The following is a 12,019-nucleotide window of genomic DNA, read 5'->3' as shown; positions in this document are numbered from 1 at the left end:
TTACTACATTTATTTCCGTGTTCATTCAGCGAGGTTTCCAGTAGAAAGCTGTGAAATACTGAAAATACTGATAATATTTACTGCTCAGGGAACTTTACGTGGCGTTTCCACTAGAATGTGCTTTCAAACATTAGGAATTCATGTTTACAGAACTCAGAATTTGTCTATACAGACAGAGAATGACCAGAAAGTGTTTATGTTTACAATTAAGACTGACTGGGATTGGCGTTTTTTCTGTGAATCAGTAAAAATGCTGACCATTTAAAGATATACTTAATAGAAAACTGTCTAATTGTGGTAAAATTGTTAAAATACACTATGATAGTTGTGGGAAATGATTAAGAAGGTGTAAGAAACACTTCAAACACACCTACATACATTCTTAAGTCATGTACTTCCGTTTTCAATCAGAGAGTTTTTCAGGTGAAAGCTGTGAAATGATGAACATACTGATAATATTTACAATTCCGTCTAGTTCATGTGGCGTTTTCTCTAGAATGTGCTTTCAAACATTAGGAATTCATGTTTACAGAACTCAGAATTCGTGTATCCAGACTTAGAATGAACAGAAAATTGTTTATGTTTACAATCTAGGGAGACTGGGTTTGGCGGTTTTTGTTTGAATCAGTTAAAATGCTGACCATTCAAGGAAATACTTCAACAAAACTTTCTAGTTGTGGTAAAAGGGTCAAATTACACAATGATAGTTGTGGGAAATGATTAAGAAGGTGTAAGAAACACTTCAAACACACCTACATATATTGTTAAGACATTTACTTCCGTTTTCAATCAGAGGTTGTCAGGTTAAAGCTGTGAAATGACGAACATACTGATAATATTTACAATTCCGTCTACTTCATGTGGCGTTTTCACTAGAATGTGCTTTCAAATATTAGGAATTCATGTTTACAGAACTCAAAATTTATGTAAACAGACTTAGAATGAACAGAAAAGTGTTTATGTTTACATTTAAGTCAGACTGCTTTGTCGTTTTTTCTGTGAATCAGTAAAAATGCTGACCATTTAAAGATATACTTAATAGAAAACTGTCTAATTGTGGTAAAACTGTTAAAATACACAATGATAGTTGTGGGAAATGATTAAGAACGTGTAAGAAACACTTCAAACACACCTACATATATTCTTAAGACCTTTACTTCCGTTTTCAATCAGCGAGGTTTTCAGGTGAAAGCTGTGAAATGACGAACATACTGATAATATTTACAGCTTAGGGTACTTCAATTGGAGTTTTCACTAGAATGTGCTTTCAAACATTAGGAATTCATGTTTACAGAACTCAGAATTCGTATACCCAGACTTAGAATGAACAGAAAAGTGTTTATGTTTACAATCTAGTGTGACTGGGTTTGGCGGTTTTTGTCTGAATCAGTTAAAATGCTGACCATTCAAGGAAATACTTCAACAAAACTGTCTAGTTGTGGTAAAAGGGTGAAAATACACAATGATAGTTGTGGGAAATGGATTAAGAACGTGTAAGAAACACTTCAAACACACCTACATATATTGTTAAGACATTAACCTCGGTTTTCAATAAGCGAGGTTGTCAGGTTAAAGCTGTGAAATGACGAACATACCGATAATATTTACAATTCCGTCTACTTCATGTGGCGTTTTCACTAGAATGTGCTTTCAAATATTAGGAATTCATGTTTACAGAACTCAAAATTTATGTAAACAGACTTAGAATGAACAGAAAAGTGTTTATGTTTACATTTAAGTCAGACTGCTTTGTCGTTTTTTCTGTGAATCAGTAAAAATGCTGACCATTTAAAGATATACTTAATAGAAAACTGTCTAATTGTGGTAAAACTGTTAAAATACACAATGATAGTTGTGGGAAATGATTAGGAACGTTTAAGAAACACTTCAAACACACCTACAAATATTCTTAAGACCTTTACTTCCGTTTTCAATCAGCGAGGTTTTCAGGTGAAAGCTGTGAAATGACGAACATACTGATAATATTTACAGCTTAGGGTACTTCAATTGGTGTTTTCCACTAGAATGTGCTTTCAAACATTAGGAATTCATGTTTACAGAACTCAGAATTCGTATACCCAGACTTAGAATGAACAGAAAAGTGTTTATGTTTACAATCTAGTGTGACTGGGTTTGGCAGTTTTTGTCTGAATCAGTTAAAATGCTGACCATTCAAGGAAATACTTCAACAAAACTGTCTAGTTGTGGTAAAAGGGTGAAAATACACAATGATAGTTGTGGGAAATGATTAAGAACGTGTAAGAAACACTTCAAACACACCTACATATATTCTTAAGACTTTTACCTCCGTTTTCAATAAGCGAGGTTTTCAGGTGACAGCCTAGAAATGACGAACATACTGATAATATTTACTACTCCGTCTACTTCATGTGGCGTTTTCACTAGAATGTGCTTTCAAACATTAGGAATTCATGTTTACAGAACTCAGAATTCGTATACCCAGACTTAGAATGAACAGAAAAGTGTTTATGTTTACAATTCACGGTGACTGGGTTTGGCGTTTTTTGTTTGAATCATTTAAAATGCTGACCATTCAAGGAAATACTTCAACAAAACTTTCCAGTTGTGGTAAAAGGGTCAAATTACACAATGATAGTTGTGGGAAATGATTAAGAACGTGTAAGAAACACTTCAAACACACATAAATATCTTCTTACTACATTTATTTCCGTGTTCATTCAGCGAGGTTTCCAGTAGAAAGCTGTGAAATAGTGAAAATACTGATAATATTTACTGCTCAGGCAACTTTACGTGGCGTTTCCACTAGAATGTGCTTTCAAACATTAGGAATTCATGTTTTCAGACTCAGAATTTGTCTATACAGACATAGAATGACCAGAAAGTGTTTATGTTTACAATTAAGACTGACTGGGTTTGGCGTTTTTTCAGTGAATCTGTAATAATGCGGACCATTTAAAGATATTCTTAATAGAAAACTGTCTAGTTTGGTAAAATGGTTAAAATACACAATGATAGTTGTGGGAAATGATTAAGAACGTGTAAGAAACCCTTCAAACAGACATAAATATCTTCTTACTACATTTATTTCCGTGTTCATTCAGCAAAGTTTCCAGTAGAAAGCTCTGAAATGACCAACATACTGATAATATTTCCAACTCCGTCGACTTCACGTGGCGTTTTCACTAGAATGTCCTTTCAAACGTTAGGAGTTCATGTTTACAGAACTCAGAATACGTCTATCCAGACTTAGAATGAACAGAAAAGTGTTTATGTTTACAATTAAGACTGACTGGGTTCACGTTTTTCAGTGAATCTTTAATAATGCCGACCATTTAAAGATGTTCTTAATAGAAAACTGTCTAGTTGTGGTAAAATTGTTAAAATACACAATGATAGTTGTGGGAAATGGATTAAGAACGTGTAAGAAACACTTCAAACACACCTACATATATTGTTAAGACATTAACCTCGGTTTTCAATAAGCGAGGTTGTCAGGTTAAAGCTGTGAAATGATGAACATACCGATAATATTTACAATTCCGTCTACTTCATGTGGCGTTTTCACTAGAATGTGCTTTCAAATATTAGGAATTCATGTTTACAGAACTCAAAATTTATGTAAACAGACTTAGAATGAACAGAAAAGTGTTTATGTTTACATTTAAGTCAGACTGCTTTGTCGTTTTTTCTGTGAATCAGTAAAAATGCTGACCATTTAAAGATATACTTAATAGAAAACTGTCTAATTGTGGTAAAACTGTTAAAATACACAATGATAGTTGTGGGAAATGATTAGGAACGTGTAAGAAACACTTCAAACACACCTACAAATATTCTTAAGACCTTTACTTCCGTTTTCAATCAGCGAGGTTTTCAGGTGAAAGCTGTGAAATGACGAACATACTGATAATATTTACAGCTTAGGGTACTTCAATTGGCGTTTTCACTAGAATGTGCTTTCAAACATTAGGAATTCATGTTTACAGAACTCAGAATTCGTATACCCAGACTTAGAATGAACAGAAAAGTGTTTATGTTTACAATCTAGTGTGACTGGGTTTGGCAGTTTTTGTCTGAATCAGTTAAAATGCTGACCATTCAAGGAAATACTTCAACAAAACTGTCTAGTTGTGGTAAAAGGGTGAAAATACACAATGATAGTTGTGGGAAATGATTAAGAACGTGTAAGAAACACTTCAAACACACCTACATATATTCTTAAGACTTTTACCTCCGTTTTCAATAAGCGAGGTTTTCAGGTGACAGCCTAGAAATGACGAACATACTGATAATATTTACTACTCCGTCTACTTCATGTGGCGTTTTCACTAGAATGTGCTTTCAAACATTAGGAATTCATGTTTACAGAACTCAGAATTCGTATACCCAGACTTAGAATGAACAGAAAAGTGTTTATGTTTACAATTCACGGTGACTGGGTTTGGCGTTTTTTGTTTGAATCATTTAAAATGCTGACCATTCAAGGAAATACTTCAACAAAACTTTCCAGTTGTGGTAAAAGGGTCAAATTACACAATGATAGTTGTGGGAAATGATTAAGAACGTGTAAGAAACACTTCAAACACACATAAATATCTTCTTACTACATTTATTTCCGTGTTCATTCAGCGAGGTTTCCAGTAGAAAGCTGTGAAATAGTGAAAATACTGATAATATTTACTGCTCAGGCAACTTTACGTGGCGTTTCCACTAGAATGTGCTTTCAAACATTAGGAATTCATGTTTTCAGACTCAGAATTTGTCTATACAGACATAGAATGACCAGAAAGTGTTTATGTTTACAATTAAGACTGACTGGGTTTGGCGTTTTTTCAGTGAATCTGTAATAATGCGGACCATTTAAAGATATTCTTAATAGAAAACTGTCTAGTTTGGTAAAATGATTAAAATACACAATGATAGTTGTGGGAAATGATTAAGAACGTGTAAGAAACCCTTCAAACAGACATAAATATCTTCTTACTACATTTATTTCCGTGTTCATTCAGCAAAGTTTCCAGTAGAAAGCTCTGAAATGACCAACATACTGATAATATTTCCAACTCCGTCGACTTCACGTGGCGTTTTCACTAGAATGTCCTTTCAAACGTTAGGAGTTCATGTTTACAGAACTCAGAATACGTCTATCCAGACTTAGAATGAACAGAAAAGTGTTTATGTTTACAATTAAGACTGACTGGGTTCACGTTTTTCAGTGAATCTTTAATAATGCGGACCATTTAAAGATATTCTTAATAGAAAACTGTCTAGTTGTGGTAAAATTGTTAAAATACACAATGATAGTTGTGGGAAATGATTAAGAACGTGTAAGAAACACTTCAAACACACCTACATATATTATTAAGACATTTACTTCCGTTTTCAATCAACGAGGTTGTCAGGTGAAAGCTGTGAAATGACGAATATACTGATAATTTTTACAACTCCGTCGACTTCACGTGGCGTTTTCACTAGAATGTGCTTTCAAACCTTAGGAATTAATGTTTACAGAACTCAGAATTCGTCTATCCAGACTTAGAATGAACAGAAAATTGTTTATGTTTACAATCTAGGGAGAATGGGTTTGGCGGTTTTTGTTTGAATCAGTTAAAATGCTGACCATTCAAGGAAATACTTCAACAAAACTTTCCAGTTGTGGTAAAAGGGTCAAATTACACAATGATAGTTGTGGGAAATGATTAAGAACGTGTAAGAAACACTTCAAACACACATAAATATCTTCTTACTACATTTATTTCCGTGTTAATTCAGCGAGGTTTCCAGTAGAAAGCTGTGAAATACTGAAAATACTGATAATATTTACTGCTCAGGGAAGTTTACGTGGCGTTTCCACTAGAATGTGCTTTCAAACATTAGGAATTCATGTTTACAGAACTCAGAATTTGTCTATACAGACAGAGAATGACCAGAAAGTGTTTATGTTTACAATTAAGACTGACTGGGATTGGCGTTTTTTCTGTGAATCAGTAAAAATGCTGACCATTTAAAGATATACTTAATAGAAAACTGTCTAATTGTGGTAAAATTGTTAAAATACACTATGATAGTTGTGGGAAATGATTAAGAAGGTGTAAGAAACACATCAAACACACCTACATACATTCTTAAGTCATGTACTTCCGTTTTCAATCAGAGAGTTTTTCAGGTGAAAGCTGTGAAATGATGAACATACTGATAATATTTACAATTCCGTCTAGTTCATGTGGCGTTTTCTCTAGAATGTGCTTTCAAACATTAGGAATTCATGTTTACAGAACTCAGAATTCCTCTATCCAGACTTAGAATGAACAGAAAATTGTTTATGTTTACAATCTAGGGAGACTGGGTTTGGCGGTTTTTGTTTGAATCAGTTAAAATGCTGACCATTCAAGGAAATACTTCAACAAAACTTTCTAGTTGTGGTAAAAGGGTCAAATTACACAATGATAGTTGTGGGAAATGATTAAGAAGGTGTAAGAAACACTTCAAACACACCTACATATATTGTTAAGACATTTACTTCCGTTTTCAATCAGAGAGGTTGTCAGGTTAAAGCTGTGAAATGACGAACATACTGATAATATTTACAGCTTAGGGTACTTCAATTGGCGTTTTCACTAGAATGTGCTTTCAAACATTAGGAATTCATGTTTACAGAACTCAGAATTCGTATACCCAGACTTAGAATGAACAGAAAAGTGTTTATGTTTACAATCTAGTGTGACTGGGTTTGGCGGTTTTTGTCTGAATCAGTTAAAATGCTGACCATTCAAGGAAATACTTCAACAAAACTGTCTAGTTGTGGTAAAAGGGTGAAAATACACAATGATAGTTGTGGGAAATGGATTAAGAACGTGTAAGAAACACTTCAAACACACCTACATATATTGTTAAGACATTAACCTCCATTTTCAATAAGCGAGGTTGTCAGGTTAAAGCTGTGAAATGACGAACATACTGATAATATTTACAATTCCGTCTACTTCATTTGGCGTTTTCACGAGAATGTGCTTTCAAATATTAGGAATTCATGTTTACAGAACTCAAAATTTATGTAAACAGACTTAAAATGAACAGAAAAGTGTTTATGTTTACATTTAAGTCAGACTGCTTTGTCGTTTTTTCTGTGAATCAGTAAAAATGCTGACCATTTAAAGATATACTTAATAGAAAACTGTCTAATTGTGGTAAAACTGTTAAAATACACAATGATAGTTGTGGGAAATGATTAGGAACGTGTAAGAAACACTTCAAACACACCTACAAATATTCTTAAGACCTTTACTTCCGTTTTCAATCAGCGAGGTTTTCAGGTGAAAGCTGTGAAATGACGAACATACTGATAATATTTACAGCTTAGGGTACTTCAATTGGCGTTTTCACTAGAATGTGCTTTCAAACATTAGGAATTCATGTTTACAGAACTCAGAATTCGTATACCCAGACTTAGAATGAACAGAAAAGTGTTTATGTTTACAATCTAGTGTGACTGGGTTTGGCGGTTTTTGTCTGAATCAGTTAAAATGCTGACCATTCAAGGAAATACTTCAACAAAACTGTCTAGTTGTGGTAAAAGGGTGAAAATACACAATGATAGTTGTGGGAAATGATTAAGACCGTGTAAGAAACACTTCAAACACACCTACATATATTCTTAAGACTTTTACCTCCGTTTTCAATAAGCGAGGTTTTCAGGTGACAGCCTAGAAATGACGAACATACTGATAATATTTACTACTCCGTCTACTTCATGTGGCGTTTTCACTAGAATATGCTTTCAAACATTAGGAATTCATGTTTACAGAACTCAGAATTCGTATACCCAGACTTAGAATGAACAGAAAAGTGTTTATGTTTACAATTCACGGTGACTGGGTTTGGCGTTTTTTGTTTGAATCATTTAAAATGCTGACCATTCAAGGAAATACTTCAACAAAACTTTGCAGTTGTGGTAAAAGGGTCAAATTACACAATGATAGTTGTGGGAAATGATTAAGAACGTGTAAGAAACACTTCAAACAGACATAAATATCTTCTTACTACATTTATTTCCGTGTTCATTCAGCGAGGTTTCCAGTAGAAAGCTGTGAAATAGTGAAAATACTGATAATATTTACTGCTCAGGCAACTTTACGTGGCGTTTCCACTAGAATGTGCTTTCAAACATTAGGAATTCATGTTTTCAGACTCAGAATTTGTCTATACAGACATAGAATGACCAGAAAGTGTTTATGTTTACAATTAAGACTGACTGGGTTTGGCGTTTTTTCAGTGAATCTGTAATAATGCGGACCATTTAAAGATATTCTTAATAGAAAACTGTCTAGTTTGGTAAAATGGTTAAAATACACAATGATAGTTGTGGGAAATGATTAAGAACGTGTAAGAAACCCTTCAAACAGACATAAATATCTTCTTACTACATTTATTTCCGTGTTCATTCAGCAAAGTTTCCAGTAGAAAGCTCTGAAATGACCAACATACTGATAATATTTCCAACTCCGTCGACTTCACGTGGCGTTTTCACTAGAATGTCCTTTCAAACGTTAGGAGTTCATGTTTACAGAACTCAGAATACGTCTATCCAGACTTAGAATGAACAGAAAAGTGTTTATGTTTACAATTAAGACTGACTGGGTTCACGTTTTTCAGTGAATCTTTAATAATGCGGACCATTTAAAGATATTCTTAATAGAAAACTGTCTAGTTGTGGTAAAATTGTTAAAATACACAATGATAGTTGTGGGAAATGATTAAGAACGTGTAAGAAACACTTCAAACACACCTACATATATTCTTAAGACATTTACTTCCGTTTTCAATCAACGAGGTTGTCAGGTGAAAGCTGTGAAATGACGAATATACTGATAATTTTTACAACTCCGTCGACTTCACGTGGCGTTTTCACTAGAATGTGCTTTCAAACCTTAGGAATTAATGTTTACAGAACTCAGAATTCGTCTATCCAGACTTAGAATGAACAGAAAATTGTTTATGTTTACAATCTAGGGAGAATGGGTTTGGCGGTTTTTGTTTGAATCAGTTAAAATGCTGACCATTCAAGGAAATACTTCAACAAAACTTTCCAGTTGTGGTAAAAGGGTCAAATTACACAATGATAGTTGTGGGAAATGATTAAGAACGTGTAAGAAACACTTCAAACACACATAAATATCTTCTTACTACATTTATTTCCGTGTTAATTCAGCGAGGTTTCCAGTAGAAAGCTGTGAAATACTGAAAATACTGATAATATTTACTGCTCAGGGAAGTTTACGTGGCGTTTCCACTAGAATGTGCTTTCAAACATTAGGAATTCATGTTTACAGAACTCAGAATTTGTCTATACAGACAGAGAATGACCAGAAAGTGTTTATGTTTACAATTAAGACTGACTGGGATTGGCGTTTTTTCTGTGAATCAGTAAAAATGCTGACCATTTAAAGATATACTTAATAGAAAACTGTCTAATTGTGGTAAAATTGTTAAAATACACTATGATAGTTGTGGGAAATGATTAAGAAGGTGTAAGAAACACATCAAACACACCTACATACATTCTTAAGTCATGTACTTCCGTTTTCAATCAGAGAGTTTTTCAGGTGAAAGCTGTGAAATGATGAACATACTGATAATATTTACAATTCCGTCTAGTTCATGTGGCGTTTTCTCTAGAATGTGCTTTCAAACATTAGGAATTCATGTTTACAGAACTCAGAATTCCTCTATCCAGACTTAGAATGAACAGAAAATTGTTTATGTTTACAATCTAGGGAGACTGGGTTTGGCGGTTTTTGTTTGAATCAGTTAAAATGCTGACCATTCAAGGAAATACTTCAACAAAACTTTCTAGTTGTGGTAAAAGGGTCAAATTACACAATGATAGTTGTGGGAAATGATTAAGAAGGTGTAAGAAACACTTCAAACACACCTACATATATTGTTAAGACATTTACTTCCGTTTTCAATCAGAGAGGTTGTCAGGTTAAAGCTGTGAAATGACGAACATACTGATAATATTTACAGCTTAGGGTACTTCAATTGGCGTTTTCACTAGAATGTGCTTTCAAACATTAGGAATTCATGTTTACAGAACTCAGAATTCGTATACCCAGACTTAGAATGAACAGAAAAGTGTTTATGTTTACAATCTAGTGTGACTGGGTTTGGCGGTTTTTGTCTGAATCAGTTAAAATGCTGACCATTCAAGGAAATACTTCAACAAAACTGTCTAGTTGTGGTAAAAGGGTGAAAATACACAATGATAGTTGTGGGAAATGGATTAAGAACGTGTAAGAAACACTTCAAACACACCTACATATATTGTTAAGACATTAACCTCCATTTTCAATAAGCGAGGTTGTCAGGTTAAAGCTGTGAAATGACGAACATACTGATAATATTTACAATTCCGTCTACTTCATGTGGCGTTTTCACTAGAATGTGCTTTCAAATATTAGGAATTCATGTTTACAGAACTCAAAATTTATGTAAACAGACTTAAAATGAACAGAAAAGTGTTTATGTTTACATTTAAGTCAGACTGCTTTGTCGTTTTTTCTGTGAATCAGTAAAAATGCTGACCATTTAAAGATATACTTAATAGAAAACTGTCTAATTGTGGTAAAACTGTTAAAATACACAATGATAGTTGTGGGAAATGATTAGGAACGTGTAAGAAACACTTCAAACACACCTACAAATATTCTTAAGACCTTTACTTCCGTTTTCAATCAGCGAGGTTTTCAGGTGAAAGCTGTGAAATGACGAACATACTGATAATATTTACAGCTTAGGGTACTTCAATTGGCGTTTTCACTAGAATGTGCTTTCAAACATTAGGAATTCATGTTTACAGAACTCAGAATTCGTATACCCAGACTTAGAATGAACAGAAAAGTGTTTATGTTTACAATCTAGTGTGACTGGGTTTGGCGGTTTTTGTCTGAATCAGTTAAAATGCTGACCATTCAAGGAAATACTTCAACAAAACTGTCTAGTTGTGGTAAAAGGGTGAAAATACACAATGATAGTTGTGGGAAATGATTAAGACCGTGTAAGAAACACTTCAAACACACCTACATATATTCTTAAGACTTTTACCTCCGTTTTCAATAAGCGAGGTTTTCAGGTGACAGCCTAGAAATGACGAACATACTGATAATATTTACTACTCCGTCTACTTCATGTGGCGTTTTCACTAGAATATGCTTTCAAACATTAGGAATTCATGTTTACAGAACTCAGAATTCGTATACCCAGACTTAGAATGAACAGAAAAGTGTTTATGTTTACAATTCACGGTGACTGGGTTTGGCGTTTTTTGTTTGAATCATTTAAAATGCTGACCATTCAAGGAAATACTTCAACAAAACTTTGCAGTTGTGGTAAAAGGGTCAAATTACACAATGATAGTTGTGGGAAATGATTAAGAACGTGTAAGAAACACTTCAAACAGACATAAATATCTTCTTACTACATTTATTTCCGTGTTCATTCAGCGAGGTTTCCAGTAGAAAGCTGTGAAATAGTGAAAATACTGATAATATTTACTGCTCAGGCAACTTTACGTGGCGTTTCCACTAGAATGTGCTTTCAAACATTAGGAATTCATGTTTTCAGACTCAGAATTTGTCTATACAGACATAGAATGACCAGAAAGTGTTTATGTTTACAATTAAGACTGACTGGGTTTGGCGTTTTTTCAGTGAATCTGTAATAATGCGGACCATTTAAAGATATTCTTAATAGAAAACTGTCTAGTTTGGTAAAATGGTTAAAATACACAATGATAGTTGTGGGAAATGATTAAGAACGTGTAAGAAACCCTTCAAACAGACATAAATATCTTCTTACTACATTTATTTCCGTGTTCATTCAGCGAAGTTTCCAGTAGAAAGCTCTGAAATGACCAACATACTGATAATATTTCCAACTCCGTCGACTTCACGTGGCGTTTTCACTAGAATGTCCTTTCAAACGTTAGGAGTTCATGTTTACAGAACTCAGAATACGTCTATCCAGACTTAGAATGAAC

Source organism: Myotis daubentonii, chromosome 1 (assembly GCF_963259705.1).
Source record: "Myotis daubentonii chromosome 1, mMyoDau2.1, whole genome shotgun sequence".
Taxonomy (NCBI): Eukaryota; Metazoa; Chordata; class Mammalia; order Chiroptera; family Vespertilionidae; genus Myotis; species Myotis daubentonii.
Note: the sequence above shows the minus strand (reverse complement) of the source record.